This window comes from Telmatherina bonti (assembly GCF_933228915.1).
Source record: "Telmatherina bonti genome assembly, chromosome: 19".
Lineage (NCBI taxonomy): Eukaryota > Metazoa > Chordata > Actinopteri > Atheriniformes > Telmatherinidae > Telmatherina > Telmatherina bonti.
Window position 1 is genome coordinate 22059669 of NC_136617.1, and position 14415 is coordinate 22074083.

The following is a 14415-nucleotide window of genomic DNA, read 5'->3' on the forward strand; positions in this document are numbered from 1 at the left end:
CAGGATGAGGCGATGAAAGAAACGAATTGTTCTTTTGTTTCTGAACTGCTGAACTGAATTGTTTCTTTATTTCCTTTCAGTAGTGCTGTTGCTGGTTATATATATATGTTTTTTAAATTTTTTTCTAAAGGGTCGAAGCCAAGTTCGGTTTTAAATCCTCTTGAGTTTTTGTCAGTGTGGTTTGTGTTGTCTGCTGTCCTGTCTGTCTATTTGTTTGGTTGGCAATGATACCTCTGAGAGGCACAGGAGCAATCTTCTGCTTTGCAGAACACTCTGTTTGGTGCAGTTCGTTCCCAAAGAGCACTTTACCAAGTAAGGTCATTTTGGCTATCAATACACAGACTTCCAACAAATTAAGACTAGCCTTTTTTCAAATGAAAAAAGAAGAAAAAACTGCCTCAGCATTTGAGTGGGAAAAACATGTAGAGCATGCTGGCTAATGCCATAATAAATGTTACGTGGTTGTATTTGCAAGTAGATACAGTAACAGCTAACAGAAGCTTATATTCTATGTAAGATGCAATTTCAAGTCCTTGTAAAGCAAGTTCTTATATGTGAGCTGTAAAACAACACTAGGTGTATCAAACCATCAGATACCTTTTGCTTGATCTGCAGGATGACAGTTTATAGCAAGTCTGGTGTTTGCTCTTTATGCTGTCTGTGTTATTTATCTTAATGCTCTTATTAAATGTATATACTTGTGTATGAAGCTTTACATAAAATCGTACACTATATATATATGAGGAAAAGTGTCAATACACAGTGTTTGCATTTTTTTTTTATCATAAGAGACATAACTTTTATGTCAATTGAGATGGGAAAGAGTTTGTCTTACTGTAGCTTCAGTCAAGAATAATGTTTTTGTTTATTTTGGAAAAGAAAATGGGGTTTGATGTAATAAAAAGAAGATCCTCAATGAGCCAAACAGAAAGGCGAGGGGGGAGGTGAGCTTACTGCCAGGTTTGAGTCCTGTACCCCAGACCCTTTATGTGCCACATTTATGTGGGAATTTGTTTTTAAAGCTGTGAATTCTGTCATGCTGCGTATTTATTACCTTGCCCTGGCATCCCTCCTGCAAAACTTTGGTTTGAAAAGAAGTGGCGAATTTTCCATGGTGATTTTACGGGCCAGGCTTAACAAGCTCATAATTTCCACATCAAAACACGGAGCTGGCAGATACTATCTGCATAGCAGAAAGCTGAGAACACCCATGCTTGAAAAAAGACTTAATCATACACCCATAAAATTAGCATTCAATCAGTGTTGGAGCCTAATGAAGTCAGCATCAATTGAAAGGCTCAACTAAAATGAACTCACACCACATATCTGGTCATTATGGTGTGTACACACACTTTAATGGAAATACACACACTTAGTGTAGATCACTTAAATAACTCAGTGATTTGTTTTTATTCTTGGCATGCATAACAATGCATACAGGAAAGAATTATGTACTGTTGTCTTCCATGTAAAGGAGGTCGGTATAGGAAAATGAGCAAGAGTCAAAACAAAGAGGAAAAAACATAGAGAGGCTTAAAACTGTCCTATTAATAATAAACAAATAATTTAACCACATTAGATGTCTTTTTTTTTATCACTGAAATGTCCATCAGCAGAAAAGTCACTCAAACTTTGGGAAGATCATCCATCTAGAGAAATATCAGACAGTCAAGAGGGCCAAAAATGGCTAATATTCCTCACACACACACAAAAAAAAATGTATATAGCTTACAACTAAAAGACAATGCTCAGCATGTCCACATAACAAGCATGTCCAGTGTGATTACAAGAGACATCCAATGAAATTCAACAACTAGTGGATTTTAAGGGGCCGTATAAAAAAATCACAAGATGAAGATCCATTTATGTTGCAAGTTAAAGAAAAATCGATATAAACAGCTAGTTAAAAGTGTTATATTAGATGCAGCAGTGTGTTGATGTAGCCCACATTTAGTGTCTGGTGGTGCTGTTGAAGTGACTCATTTCTTTAACTCCCCACTATGTGAAGTTTTACATGGACTGTACTTAGTAACTTATTGTCATCCAGAGGAGCTGAAATGACATCCAAAGCAAGTTAATGGTGAAAAGATTGCTTTCAGGGCCAGTGTGAACAGACGGTGAAATGAGAGATATAGGAATAATAGAGGAATAGTCAGAAGACGGCTCCTGTGTGAATATTTTGTAGCTATTTCCACAAAATAGTTCTGTTTGTTAGCCACCTTCATCTGTAGATTCTACTGATGGTTGTGTTTTTATTTCTGTGAGACATCTTGGTGTATTGTTAAACTTGAGCTTACTTCCCCATATTATTAGCTAAAATGCGTATGGCAAGATTTTCAGATGATCGCAGGCCCATTTATCAGTAAGTTACCAGCCAATGTGCATATATTCTTTACACAACTGTTTATTTGTTTCTTCACAGTGTTGCTGGTTTCTTCACTTTCACCAGTTAGCCTTATCAAAGGTGACACTGTTCATTTTCACTCACATCAAGTGTGTAATCAAAAGTTACGGTCCTGGATCATTTTGCCTCTTGTAATTTGCAAGATGGGGTTGAGAGCCAGCGTATACATTGCCTAGCCCAAAATAAAAAAAACAGTTGTCACAAAAGAAAGGTGATACTTTTAATTAAACTGCCTGTGGATTTAATAGTAGTGTTCGCATTGGCTGTGGCATTTTTCCAGTAAACTTCTGCAATGTCACAGCATTTCTTTCTATCTAGTGTCGCTGTACTTTTTAACCATGATTTTGTACTGATGATGGGAGAGGATGACCACGACACAAAGCCGTCAAATCCATGTGTAAAAAAAAAAAAAGATGTCTCATGCTCCCTGAACAGTGCCTGTGCCATCATGGAAAAAATCCATTCATGGAATAACCTGGTCATTCAGTATATTCAGGTAGTCAGCTGACCTCATTCTTTGCGCACATTGCATTGCCTAGATTTGACCAACGACAGCAACCCCAGATCATAGCACTGCCCCCACAAGCTTGTGCAGTAGACGCTATGTTGGGTGCATCACTTGATCTGCCTCTCTTGTTACTCTAATGTGCCCAGATCCTTTCATTTCTCCAGACTCCAGTCTTTATGCTCCCTAGCAAACTGTAGCTTTTTCTCCAGTGAGCTTCACTGGTCAGTGGTTTTCTTATGGCAACATAGCTGTCCAGTCCCAAACCCTTGAGGTCCCTTTGTATTTTTTATGTGGATATGCTCTTACTTTCACTATTCAACATAGCCCAAATTTTACTGTAGTAAATCTTCAATTTGATTTCACTAAACATTGTTTTCACGACCACCGATGTGTCTTTCCAAGAAATGAGAAGAACTCATTGCATTAATTGGGATGAAATAACTTGTTGCCCGCTTTTGTCCAGACAGTGAATAAAACTGATCATTTGTTGTCTTAGATCTTTAGATGTCTGACACTTATTTAAAAATTCACCCATCAGATCTGTTACTATTTAATATCCTCTTGGCATTCTTTGTCTCACTGTAATTTCAGCAACAAGCAAACCTCTGATTCATTTGTCTTTCGAAGACACTGAATAATGACGCCAATACTTAGAAGGAGGGAAAGTGGATGCGCCCTTTTGAGGTATTATGGTGAAAGCCTGGACATAGAGCTAATATTTACCAGTGTATGAGGCTCATTTTTCTTCTGTACTTGTTGTATTGATTGCCGATGCTTCATTAAACCAGGCAATTTAGGGACAGAGAAGTTCTATCCTTCCTATGCCAGTTTTCACTTGTTTTCTAAACCTTCACTATCTATTTAAGGCTTCCTCCCCCCCCTTATTTTGTCTCCGGTTGAGTGTACTGGATGCTTCAATAAAACATGTGATGCCTAGCACTGCAGTCTCCTTCACTTATATCAAATCCTCATGTGTACCATATCAATATTTCATCCAAAGTTTAAGCTCAAATCTCATGGTGAAAGTGCAGAAATGTAAGCATCACAGTAATTCGGCACATATCAACATATGTAAAGCTGAAATTTGCTTCCTGCCAAGCTGTCATCTAAAGATATGATGACTCCTCCAGTCCACACATCTTTATAATTGCCTTATATGTGTGTTTACCACTTGTGCAATTAGAAAGTCCATTCTTAGGGATTAATCTCTGACCCCCTCCTCATCTCTCAGTGAATGTGACTCTGAACTGGGCCATTGGGGAAAAGGACAGGATGCTTAAGAGAACCAATTAAGCCTGATTTCTTACTGTGTCAAAGCTTCTAGGCAACACCCATGGGAAACTGGAAGTGGTGTCCCTCACTTTCTGTCAGCTAGCCCAAGTCAGGATTAAAGTTATTGCACAAGCCGGCTGGTTGGACACCTGATATAATTACAATTTGGCAATAGTAAGAGACTTAAATCTGTTGTTTAATGTCTATACAGCATGTGGAGGTATCAAAGAAGAGTCTTTTTTTGGATGCACTACTTTATGACTTATGGACCAACTCTTAAGATTTAAAACAAGGCAAAATTACATTTGTAGCACAATATATTCAAAGAAAAGATGTTTGACCCTAACATATACAAACAAAATTGGTACTTTTTCTTAAATAATCTGTCAAAATCTGCCTTTCATTGCTCAGATAAATAATCACTATGTGCTTTACTGTGCATTAATCAGGCTTTTTGTTGAGAATGATGCTTGCACTTGTAGAATGCACCAGCATGTAATATCACAGCTCACACACACTGTTGTACCGATTCACAGCTCTGAATGCATGCAATTTGACAGGAAACACGGTCATTAGCTAATTAGCAACATTTGTTGAATACAGCCTGTTAACGTGTTGCAACTGTTTGTGTCACATATTGAATAAACATGCAAGTTCAGAGGCACTAATAAGAACAAGAGCTTTGACAGGAACTCTTGCTATTTTTGTGTTTTCCAAAGAAGTAGAAGCAACAAATAGGAAACAACTCCAGTTTATTTCCTTTCACCACTGACATCCACTTAAACACCCAGGCAGGTTTAAAATGAATATACGGTTGATACACGGTGAATTTGTCGCTTACATTGGAGTGTTACAACCCTCCCAGTAATTTTCTGTGGGAGGGCGAGTAAATAGAAAATCAGTGTTATATGTGCTGCACTAATGGAGATGGTGGAACTGCCAGCCACCAGCAATAATGAACTAAGCATGTTAAGAGTTTGAACTTGTTTTTGATGTGATGCACAGGGATTTTATAACACACACTGATCTTGTGAAGGCCAAGAGTTTTTTTTTTTTTTTTTCAAACTGCCCCCAAATCCTAGTTTTCCTCCTGTTTCTCTCTGCTCTCTTTTAAGGGTTTCCAGCTTTGATATACTTTATTTAGGCCACAGTTATATAGCACTTAGAAGAGTTCTTTGGGCATATAACTTCAACTTATAGATGTAAATAAAGCTTTAAATTTGAAAATCCTTAAACACAAAGAGATTGACTTTACTGTCAGCAACAGAAATCCATTAATTCGTCCACTTTAATTCACTTCCTCATTCTTGGTAAGAATATTATTTCCAACTATCAAAAAAAAGTATACGTATCAATTATTAGACTATCCCTATGATTGAATACATTATGACAATAGAAGAAAGAATAACATTTATTGACTAAAAAAACGATTTACTTTCAACATCTGGAAACTCTACTTAATTCAACTTAAATATAAACCCAACTCCCGGGACTAAAGCTACACATGTAAAAGATAATATATATAAAAATATACATACTCACATTCTCATGAATCTTTTATGATTAACTGTACCAGTATTGTGTTAATTCTTTTCCACAGAATCACTATTAAAATTGCATAATGTTTAACAACATAACTCATGATTCTTACCAATATACAGTAGTTAGCATTACAGTATTGTCACATTATGACGGTTCTGATCATTTTTTGTATTGTTGCTACTGATGTGGCTGAAATAAACATTACTTCCTAGCTAACCTCACTTCCCTGGCTCGGCATCAGACATTGCTGATGAGGACTGGGTGCCATATTTACTCCAATCCTGGTAGATTTTGAGGGGAATTTTTATTAATGAAGACAATGATGATGAAAAGGGAAATAAATATCATCATCATCAACATTTTTATTAATGACATGGTCTTTTTATTTGTAATAATGTTCACTGTGATGATGGTAGTGGTGGTTTAAAAGTAGTAGCAATGGTTGTGTGTATTATTAACATTATTATTATCATAATTATCAACATCATGATCATGATTCATTTTCTCTTTTTCTAATTTTATTCTCTCTACATTAATTGATCATCTACATCATCTCTCAGATGATTTAAATGGCACAAAATCATACTTACTACACAACACATTGATAAAAATCAATTGATTTTTATTTCTTTCCTTTTTATTTATTTTAAAACATAACGTTTTGCTTATGTCATGTCTTGTATTGTCAGCTACTAAAAAAAAAGCAAAATAAATAATGAAGACAGTGGGTTTGGTAAAGACAGGGTGATGTGAAATGGACAAATTTATTAGTACACCATACAGGCTAATGAGGAAACTACTTTCACACCAAAAATTTCTGGAAAATTAAAAGCACATCTTATACCTCTTGTTAGCAAGCCAATATTTTCAGACTGTGTCCTCCTCTTTGTATTTCAGTTGATGTATTTGAGTGTGCACCAGATATAAGAAAGCACGACAGTAAACTATCCATAAATGTAGCCAAACAACCATTTTTCCCTTGAAAGTTCAAAAGTCAGCCTGATGTGTGAGCATGTGATGAAGAGTTTAAAATATACAGACAGAATTCTGCAATGCAGCCATGTAGTCAAAAGACCACATTTGTGCAAATGAAGGAGATGAAAGAGGCATGTTCTGCTGTAAACATGTGCAACAATAATGCTTGCATTCATGTATCTCCTAATACATGCAAAACTTTAAGTGCTACATCTTTTATTGCCTTTGTAAAGAATGTACACCTGAAATATGCTCGAGAAGAGAAAGCCAGTTCCACAAAACACTGAATAAGGCAAATCAGAAGACAGACTTCTCTGCAGGGTGTTTATTTGAAGTAGAATACTGAATATAATTTGATCATTTTAAACAAAAGGCAAAATTTTCAAATGCAGGACTTTTTGCAAGAGTTTCTGCAAGAAGATGAGAGGCATAATTTAATAAAAGCTTTGTACATCATTCAAGAAAGTATAATTTCTTTATATTATTACAAAAAAATGTGTGATCGATTTTAAAACCTTGCGATTCATGTTCTTTTCTGAGCAGTGTTTAGTAGGCAGTAGTCTTTTACAAAACGGCAGAAGATAGCCAGACCTGCGCACCTTCCTTTCCAAAGTAGTTAGATCCTCAAACCTCAGAAGCTCATCGACCCAAAAAATTTGTATTGGAAATGTGCCTCAATAAGGCCGGTATTAGGGGGATCCTTTGAAACTGTATCAAAAACAAGGGCTTACTGAGCATTTGGACATCAAAGAGGACCCAGCTCCATTACAGGCCATTAAAACCATAACGGCTGCTTGGAAAGATTGAAGCATAGAGGATCGATAAAGGGCAGTTTAACTGTCTGACACAGCTCACTAATATCTGAAGCATCATCTCCCATTCAGAGGCAGACAGAGGAAACAAACTTAGTCGACGAGAGAGGAAATGGAAAGAGAGAAAGACTCTTGAGATTATTAGAGTACTTTCTTCCCTCCATTGCTCCCCTTTGTCTTTCGCCCGTCTCCCATCCCTCATGTGCATTGCTCGGGTCTAACCCCAGTTAGCAGATTTACATTTTGGATCATTTACACCCTACTGCAACTAACTGGAAATATGAGCATTACCTTTTAAAATGACCTCAGATATATGTTCTTTTACTTGATACAAAAGAAACCATTTGTTTTTTGCTTTTTTGTTTTTTTTTTACGTTTTGGGTCCAGTAATTCAAAGTTAAGTTAGATTTATTGAAAACAACATACAGAGGAGTTCTGTAACATTTGTATGGTAGCTAAACTGATCTGAAACTATACATTCCCATGCACACAGTGCATTCAGCTGCATCCATCCCAAAACTGATGAAAGTGTTAATGTGACAAACACCAGCTGTAAGCTAAAAGGTCTCAAGACCGTCTATCTTCTTGATTATATATATATTTTTTTTTCTCATTCTCTCTCTCTTCTGCCTCTTTTTCCTCCCACACAATCCTCTTTTATTATCAGGGCATCAGAATGTGGAAGTCCTTGGGACTGATTTTGAGCTCAATGGTATTTTTATTCCCCACTGGTGCAGGCATTAAATACCTCTTTTTTCCACCTACAAATGGAATCTGCTATAAGTCACAATAAATTATTATTATTTACTCTCCACAGACACAATTGCAATAGAAATCTATGCAAACATTCAAAGACATTTAATCATATGCACTTCAGGATCTGGCACATGCGTGTACGAAAGCTGCTTGATCCAGTTTAGGGATCACTTCCTTGAAAATAGTTAGTTTCAGACTTATTTTGAGAACACAGAAAAACAAATCAAAAGTAATTTCCATTTGCAGATAAAATAACTGATTGTTAGTAGATATTTGCACACGCACTGCCAAGTTCCATGAAGGTGTCTAGTTAGATATTTCCCTTTGTATGGATTGTATGCCTGAAGTTGTGGTATGCAAGTTTCATTTTGCTGTTTGAGCCTGAGTTGATTTCAAAGATGCATTTCTCTGTTTCAAAGACAGTAGACTAACATTTTCTCCTCTTAAAATCACAAATCCCACTGCCAGTTGGTGTCCTCTGAACAGCTGTGCTACTCAGGCTTAAACTCAGGCAGACAAACAATTGTTCAGATGGATAAATGAACAAGTCTGTACAAGCAAAAATGCAGAAGCAGATCTGTATGTGTAGAGTTTACATGCATACTGTCTTAGGCTCCAACATGCACACTCCAACATGTTTTTTTGACGCCCTGTCAGATCTCAATGTTCTTTCTAACCCTTTTCCCTCTTTGCTGTCTTGATCACTTCTGTAACAAAAGGGGCTTTCCTTTTTCAAAGGGCTTCAGAAACCCTTGGGCACAAGAAGTAGGGACTGCTATAATAGGCAAAGATGCGGTTAAGAGTTTGGCACAAGGAAGTCCTTTATCCCATTTATGCTGGCAGAGATACGGACTTGCTCTGTTTTAGGGCACAAGCAAACATGGCAAGGAACTTATCTCATGAATAGTCATGGCATTATTTGTGCCTCACTGATGTTTATAGTGTCACATTTGTCAAAATATTTATTTTGGTTTTGAAGCTGAAGCATCACATTTACATGTAAATTGGAAACATGATGTGCGAACTGAAAATGACAGCAGTGTCTTTGTGCAATACTATGACAGGCTTTTTTTTTTTTTTTTAAATGGCATCCTTTATGTTTTTTAATAACAGCATCATTAGGTTTCTATACAGTAGGTAAGTTCTTTATGCTTCTATTCTTCAAATGGGGTCATACAGTGTACAGTATGTCTAATCCTGCACTGAAAATACATTACAATTCATAATGTTTTCATAAGGTTTCAGAATTTTTGCACACACATCAGTTGCCTGATGCACTTCCTCAGCTTATGCAATTTCCAACAGATCATAAATATAAGTGCTTTTAACATGTTAAGTTGTCTCAGACTTGCCTAACTCAATAATATAGGCATGGTTGTGCCAGTTGGGTTTTATTTTTTATTTTTATTTTTTTTGCAATGTCCGAGCAGTTGTAAGAACTCACTGAAAAGATTCTGACCTTGACAGACACAAAAACTATATGACTCACATTGCTTGGGGTTATGTGAAGTGTATTTTATATATATAAATGTCCTGAGATTGCAGCCTGCACGGAACATCTCTGTTTAAAATTTTAATTCAAACCTTTTAGTGGCTAGCTAGCAGGAGAGACTAAACAGAGAGAGCAGCACAGCCAGCTCATTAGTACAGAACGGAATTTGTCTGTCCTTGAAACTCACTTTCTCGGATACACACAAAAATAATGTCACACAGGCAAGATTGCCTGAAGCAGACACATGAACAGAAAGATACACTGATAATTCTACATAATGAGTACAGGAGACACACACAAAGTGGTGTTGACCACTGAACTCCAAGAAGGGGGCAGAATGTTCTTCTGCACAGAATATGTGTGGACTCATCTTCCTGAAAAAACTACACACACATCCACACTTACAGAGACACACTGTCTAGGAGGAAGATGCATTCTAAGCTAGTAGCATCCATTTAGCTACTCCTGTCTGGTCTGTTTTAATAGCATGCCTTCACATGCCTAAAAGCACACTTTTACATCATACTAATACAGTATTTACTGGATTGAGCTTGTTTCATTAGATCTAATTGGATGTTGTTGCACTTGCAGAAAGAAAAGGAGCAACTTCAATAAAATGCAGCAAGTGACTGTGTAACTATAAGACCGACAATGGATTCTCTTTTAAGTCCACATTGTACCACACAGACAACAACAACTTAAACATCATAAGAAGTTCAGTTCCAATAACAATTATAAGTGAAAATTAAGATGGAAAACAAAACATTGTATCAATACGACAGATAGAGATTCAGTATTTGCCAGTATTACAAATTCAATTACAGTATTATTTACATTTTACGCAGTTCCCATGCCAGTAATTTCTTTGATATTTTGATACTTGAGTTACTCAACTCAAGTATCAAAATATAGCTTATTCCTAATCTCTGGAATCTCAAGGAAAACCTGAAAATCTATCATTTTAAACAAAAATACACTTTGTCAAATTCTGTATGTTGAGCATTGAAATGTCCACGCATTGTCAAAGAAAAGTTAAATAATACATTTCTATTTCATATGTTACAGGCTATGTTTGAAAAAGGTCAACAATGTTTAGGAAATGTATATAATGCAAAAACTGGATGTTCTGCTAACCGGCAGGGTATACATTACTGCTGCCAGTGGTACCTGTGTGTGTGGTCTTCCACATTGAAGCATTTGATCTTCCTGTGCTGCTACACACAGACTGGACCTCACAGTGCTGGGTTAGTGCTAGAGTTAGTTATATGCCATTTAACACTTTACCTGCATAGCACTTGTCATTCTTTATAATGTGTATGCATTTAATACAATGCCTGGAATCATTTGTAAAAAACCTACCATGCCTGGAAGCATTTCATATATCGCAGAGGCTTTCTACAGAACGCCTGCTTTTTTAACTTTAACAGAAACAAATATTTTAAAGCAGGATATGGTGCCAGCTATTCTTAAATATTTGTAGAACTTAGTACAGTCTGACATTACCATAGTTACACATGACAACTTTGGCTGTATTGGAATCTTTATCAAAACAACCCTCTAAGCACCAAAATCCCAAAATTACAACAGGCACCAGGTCATAGCTCCAAAAGAGAGATTAAACCTCCACTTTCCACCGCTAGATGGCAGACAAATATTTAATGCAACACAATTGAGAAGGTGGGGGTCGATTTTAAAGTTTCAGGGGAAATTGGGTTTGAAAGACACCATACAGAGCCAGTGAGAAACTGTCCATAGTCTATGATGCAGAGTGAATTGCAGAGAAAACACCCAACATATTGACACGCTAAAGTACTTTCTAAGCTATTTGCCATCTATGATGCTTTAGGGGGATATTTGCCTTCTAAGGATGGCGACTGGTCATCTGGTGACAGTGAAAGTCACAATGTGTCCATCCACTATAATGATGCACCAAAAGCAGCACATGTGGCAGATGACCACTCTGAGGCTTTGCCTAACCAAGGTCAGGGAGGCAGGATTCCAATATTTATTAGAGTTTATGGACGCGATCAGGCAGTACTACAAGTATAGATGATGATTATTGGGTGTATTTGAAAAATGAGGAAGTGCATTACAGGTGGATTAGGCAGTTTGATGAGACAACTTGTATTTTGGAAACTAAGACAATACAAAGCACTGATTCCCAGAAGGGCAGCTGCTAAGACTGCTGCACACAAGGAGCAGAAAAAAAATCCAAATAAGGCAAGGATGCATTCTTAATGGTGCTTTTCACTCTGCCCAAGCATCATTTATAGTAAATGTCTCGCTGATTAGCAATTAGGTGCTAGCGATCCGGTGGGCAGTTTTTACCACCAGCTGATTTGCTTCATGATGTGATACAGAGGCTCTACCACAATGGCATGCTTTTATATCTCTGCTCTAATTGAGACAATGGGAAAATCTGCACTAATATCCAGGGACATGTAAGAGTTTTCATAAGGTTCTGTTAAAATTCAAGGTGCCATCATGGCCAGAGTTTTGAACATGTTTAGCAACAGTTCTGCCGATTTTCTGATAAATTGATTTGAACTGTTGTGTGATTGTAGTCAACAAGTGCTATTATAATTATCATTATTGTTGTAATATTGTTCCATTGGTACCAAAAAACTTCTCACTGCCATATTATCTGGATTAATAGAATATTTAGCATTCTTAAGTTTAGATTTTATATGTCTATTAACAGGAGATCAATATATCATGCACTGCAGAGTTTAAGATACAGTAAGTGCTAAGTTCATAATCTCAAGGACTACTGTAAAAGGGCTGCAAAGGAATAAGTGAAATGTAGAATTTCCTTGGCCATGTCACCTGATATTTACCGCTCAATAGGTTAACACCATGGGGGTCACCGCTCCCTGTTGTGGAACGCTGTGCATTTTTAAAGAGACAGCATGGACTTAGCAGCAGGATGCCAGATTCTTCCCTCAGCATTAGGAAAAGCACATAAACACAGCACTACTGACCTTTAGCTTCAATAAACACCATTAAATATGAAAAAAGACATAATTGAAAGTAACCACTGGCACTTTATTTTTCCACACCCACCTACACATAGCTACTGAAGAAAGTCTTGAGCCAGCCACATTGGCCTTACTACCAATAATAATCTTGACATTTTCTGTGGTGTCATTAGGACACAGTGCAAACACCCTAAAACCTTTGATGGTGCATGAAAATGCAAGGATGTCCAATTCAAACAAGGTCTATTGGCAGTCCAACCAGTGGGGACTTTACGCCTTGCCTCCTCTTACCTATTCTACTGTGACTTATTGAATGAAAAACTGTAAGACAACCGGAGAGAATTCAGAGGTCACAGAAATGCTAACAATGGGTCACTGGTGACTGTGAATGTTTGTTTTAGCCATTGATTGATTTTTTTTCCCACTCTTACATCCTTTTGAACCTTTCTAACATGCTTTGGCAGATATAACAGGATAGAAAAGTTGCAGAGTGAGCAAGAGAACGTGACAGATATTTAATTTGCACTAGCTGATAAGCATTTCATTTTGGAACTTTTTGGCCAAAAACGCAGAAATTGAAAAACAGAACTGAAGAAGTTAAACTTCAACTTTACAATAAAACTGGGTGTATTTAGGATTCACTGCAAACACTACAGGAGTAGCAGTGCTAGGATTGGCTTTAAATACAGGCATGAGGCAAATCAGGTATAGCAATTAAACAATTACACAGGTGAAGACAATCAAGTAATCTCAGGGAAGGCGGTAATGAAAGACGAGACACACAAACCCCTTATATCCCACATCCATTTTTGCACAATCTGGAATCCACCCCTCACCTCCTCTCATCATAGTCTCTCCCACCAGAGATATGAGCAGAGGAGTTAAGGGCAGACTGAGGTGACAGGCATTCAACAAAATGAGATTTTCTTGCCTCAGTCATTGTTGTAAACTGACACCAGTTAAACAGGATGCATGACACAGCTGCATGAATAACTACTTTGTCGCACCATTCTAGCATTCTCAATTATTTCTGTCAGGTGACCTTTAACCCTGGTAACAACACAGTGTTGCCTCTTAAATAAATTTAGAATGTAAAATTAACGTTTCATGTCCACTCCAGACAGGATAGATGCAAAAAGACATTTTGATTCACATTTAGAAGACATAACTAAGAAAAGATAAATGGAAATGATAAAAATATGATAACTTATAAAACTGTAAAAAACAGACTCGTTTAAAATTGTTTTTAAGCTCCCCTGAGGAAGACTTGATGCAAATAATAATGATCGATAACAAATCTTTGTTATGGCATCTGAGCTGCAAAGATTAATATCATGTGACTCACTTACTGCTTCCGGTTTAAACCAAAATACAACTGACTGATGTCTTAATATGATTACTCAGGGACTCATGAATATCTACACAAGTTTTTATTGCAGGGTTTTTCACAACTTGGGTTTTTTTTATGCTTGATGCAATAGCTCCATTTTCTAGTTAGGACTACAACTAGTATTGTATTACAACTACTCAATGCATATGTGGATATGGTAACCCTATACAGCTTATTCACTTTAAACCAATATAAGGAAATGTATGTGATATATGGCAGTGAATGATTCCTGGGTCATGATGAGGAGGATGATCATTTCTTGTGTATTTTCTATAATTGATCACAA

General features: G+C 36.9%; 1 protein-coding gene across 1 annotated transcript in view; it reads left to right on the forward strand.

Annotated features, from left to right (window-relative positions):
• gabbr2 (gamma-aminobutyric acid (GABA) B receptor, 2) overlaps nucleotides 1–14415 on the forward strand; it is a gene marked incomplete at both ends in the record, with an annotated part of 193450 nt that overhangs the window by 48893 nt on the left and 130142 nt on the right. The gene's annotated exons all lie outside the window — the stretch shown is intronic.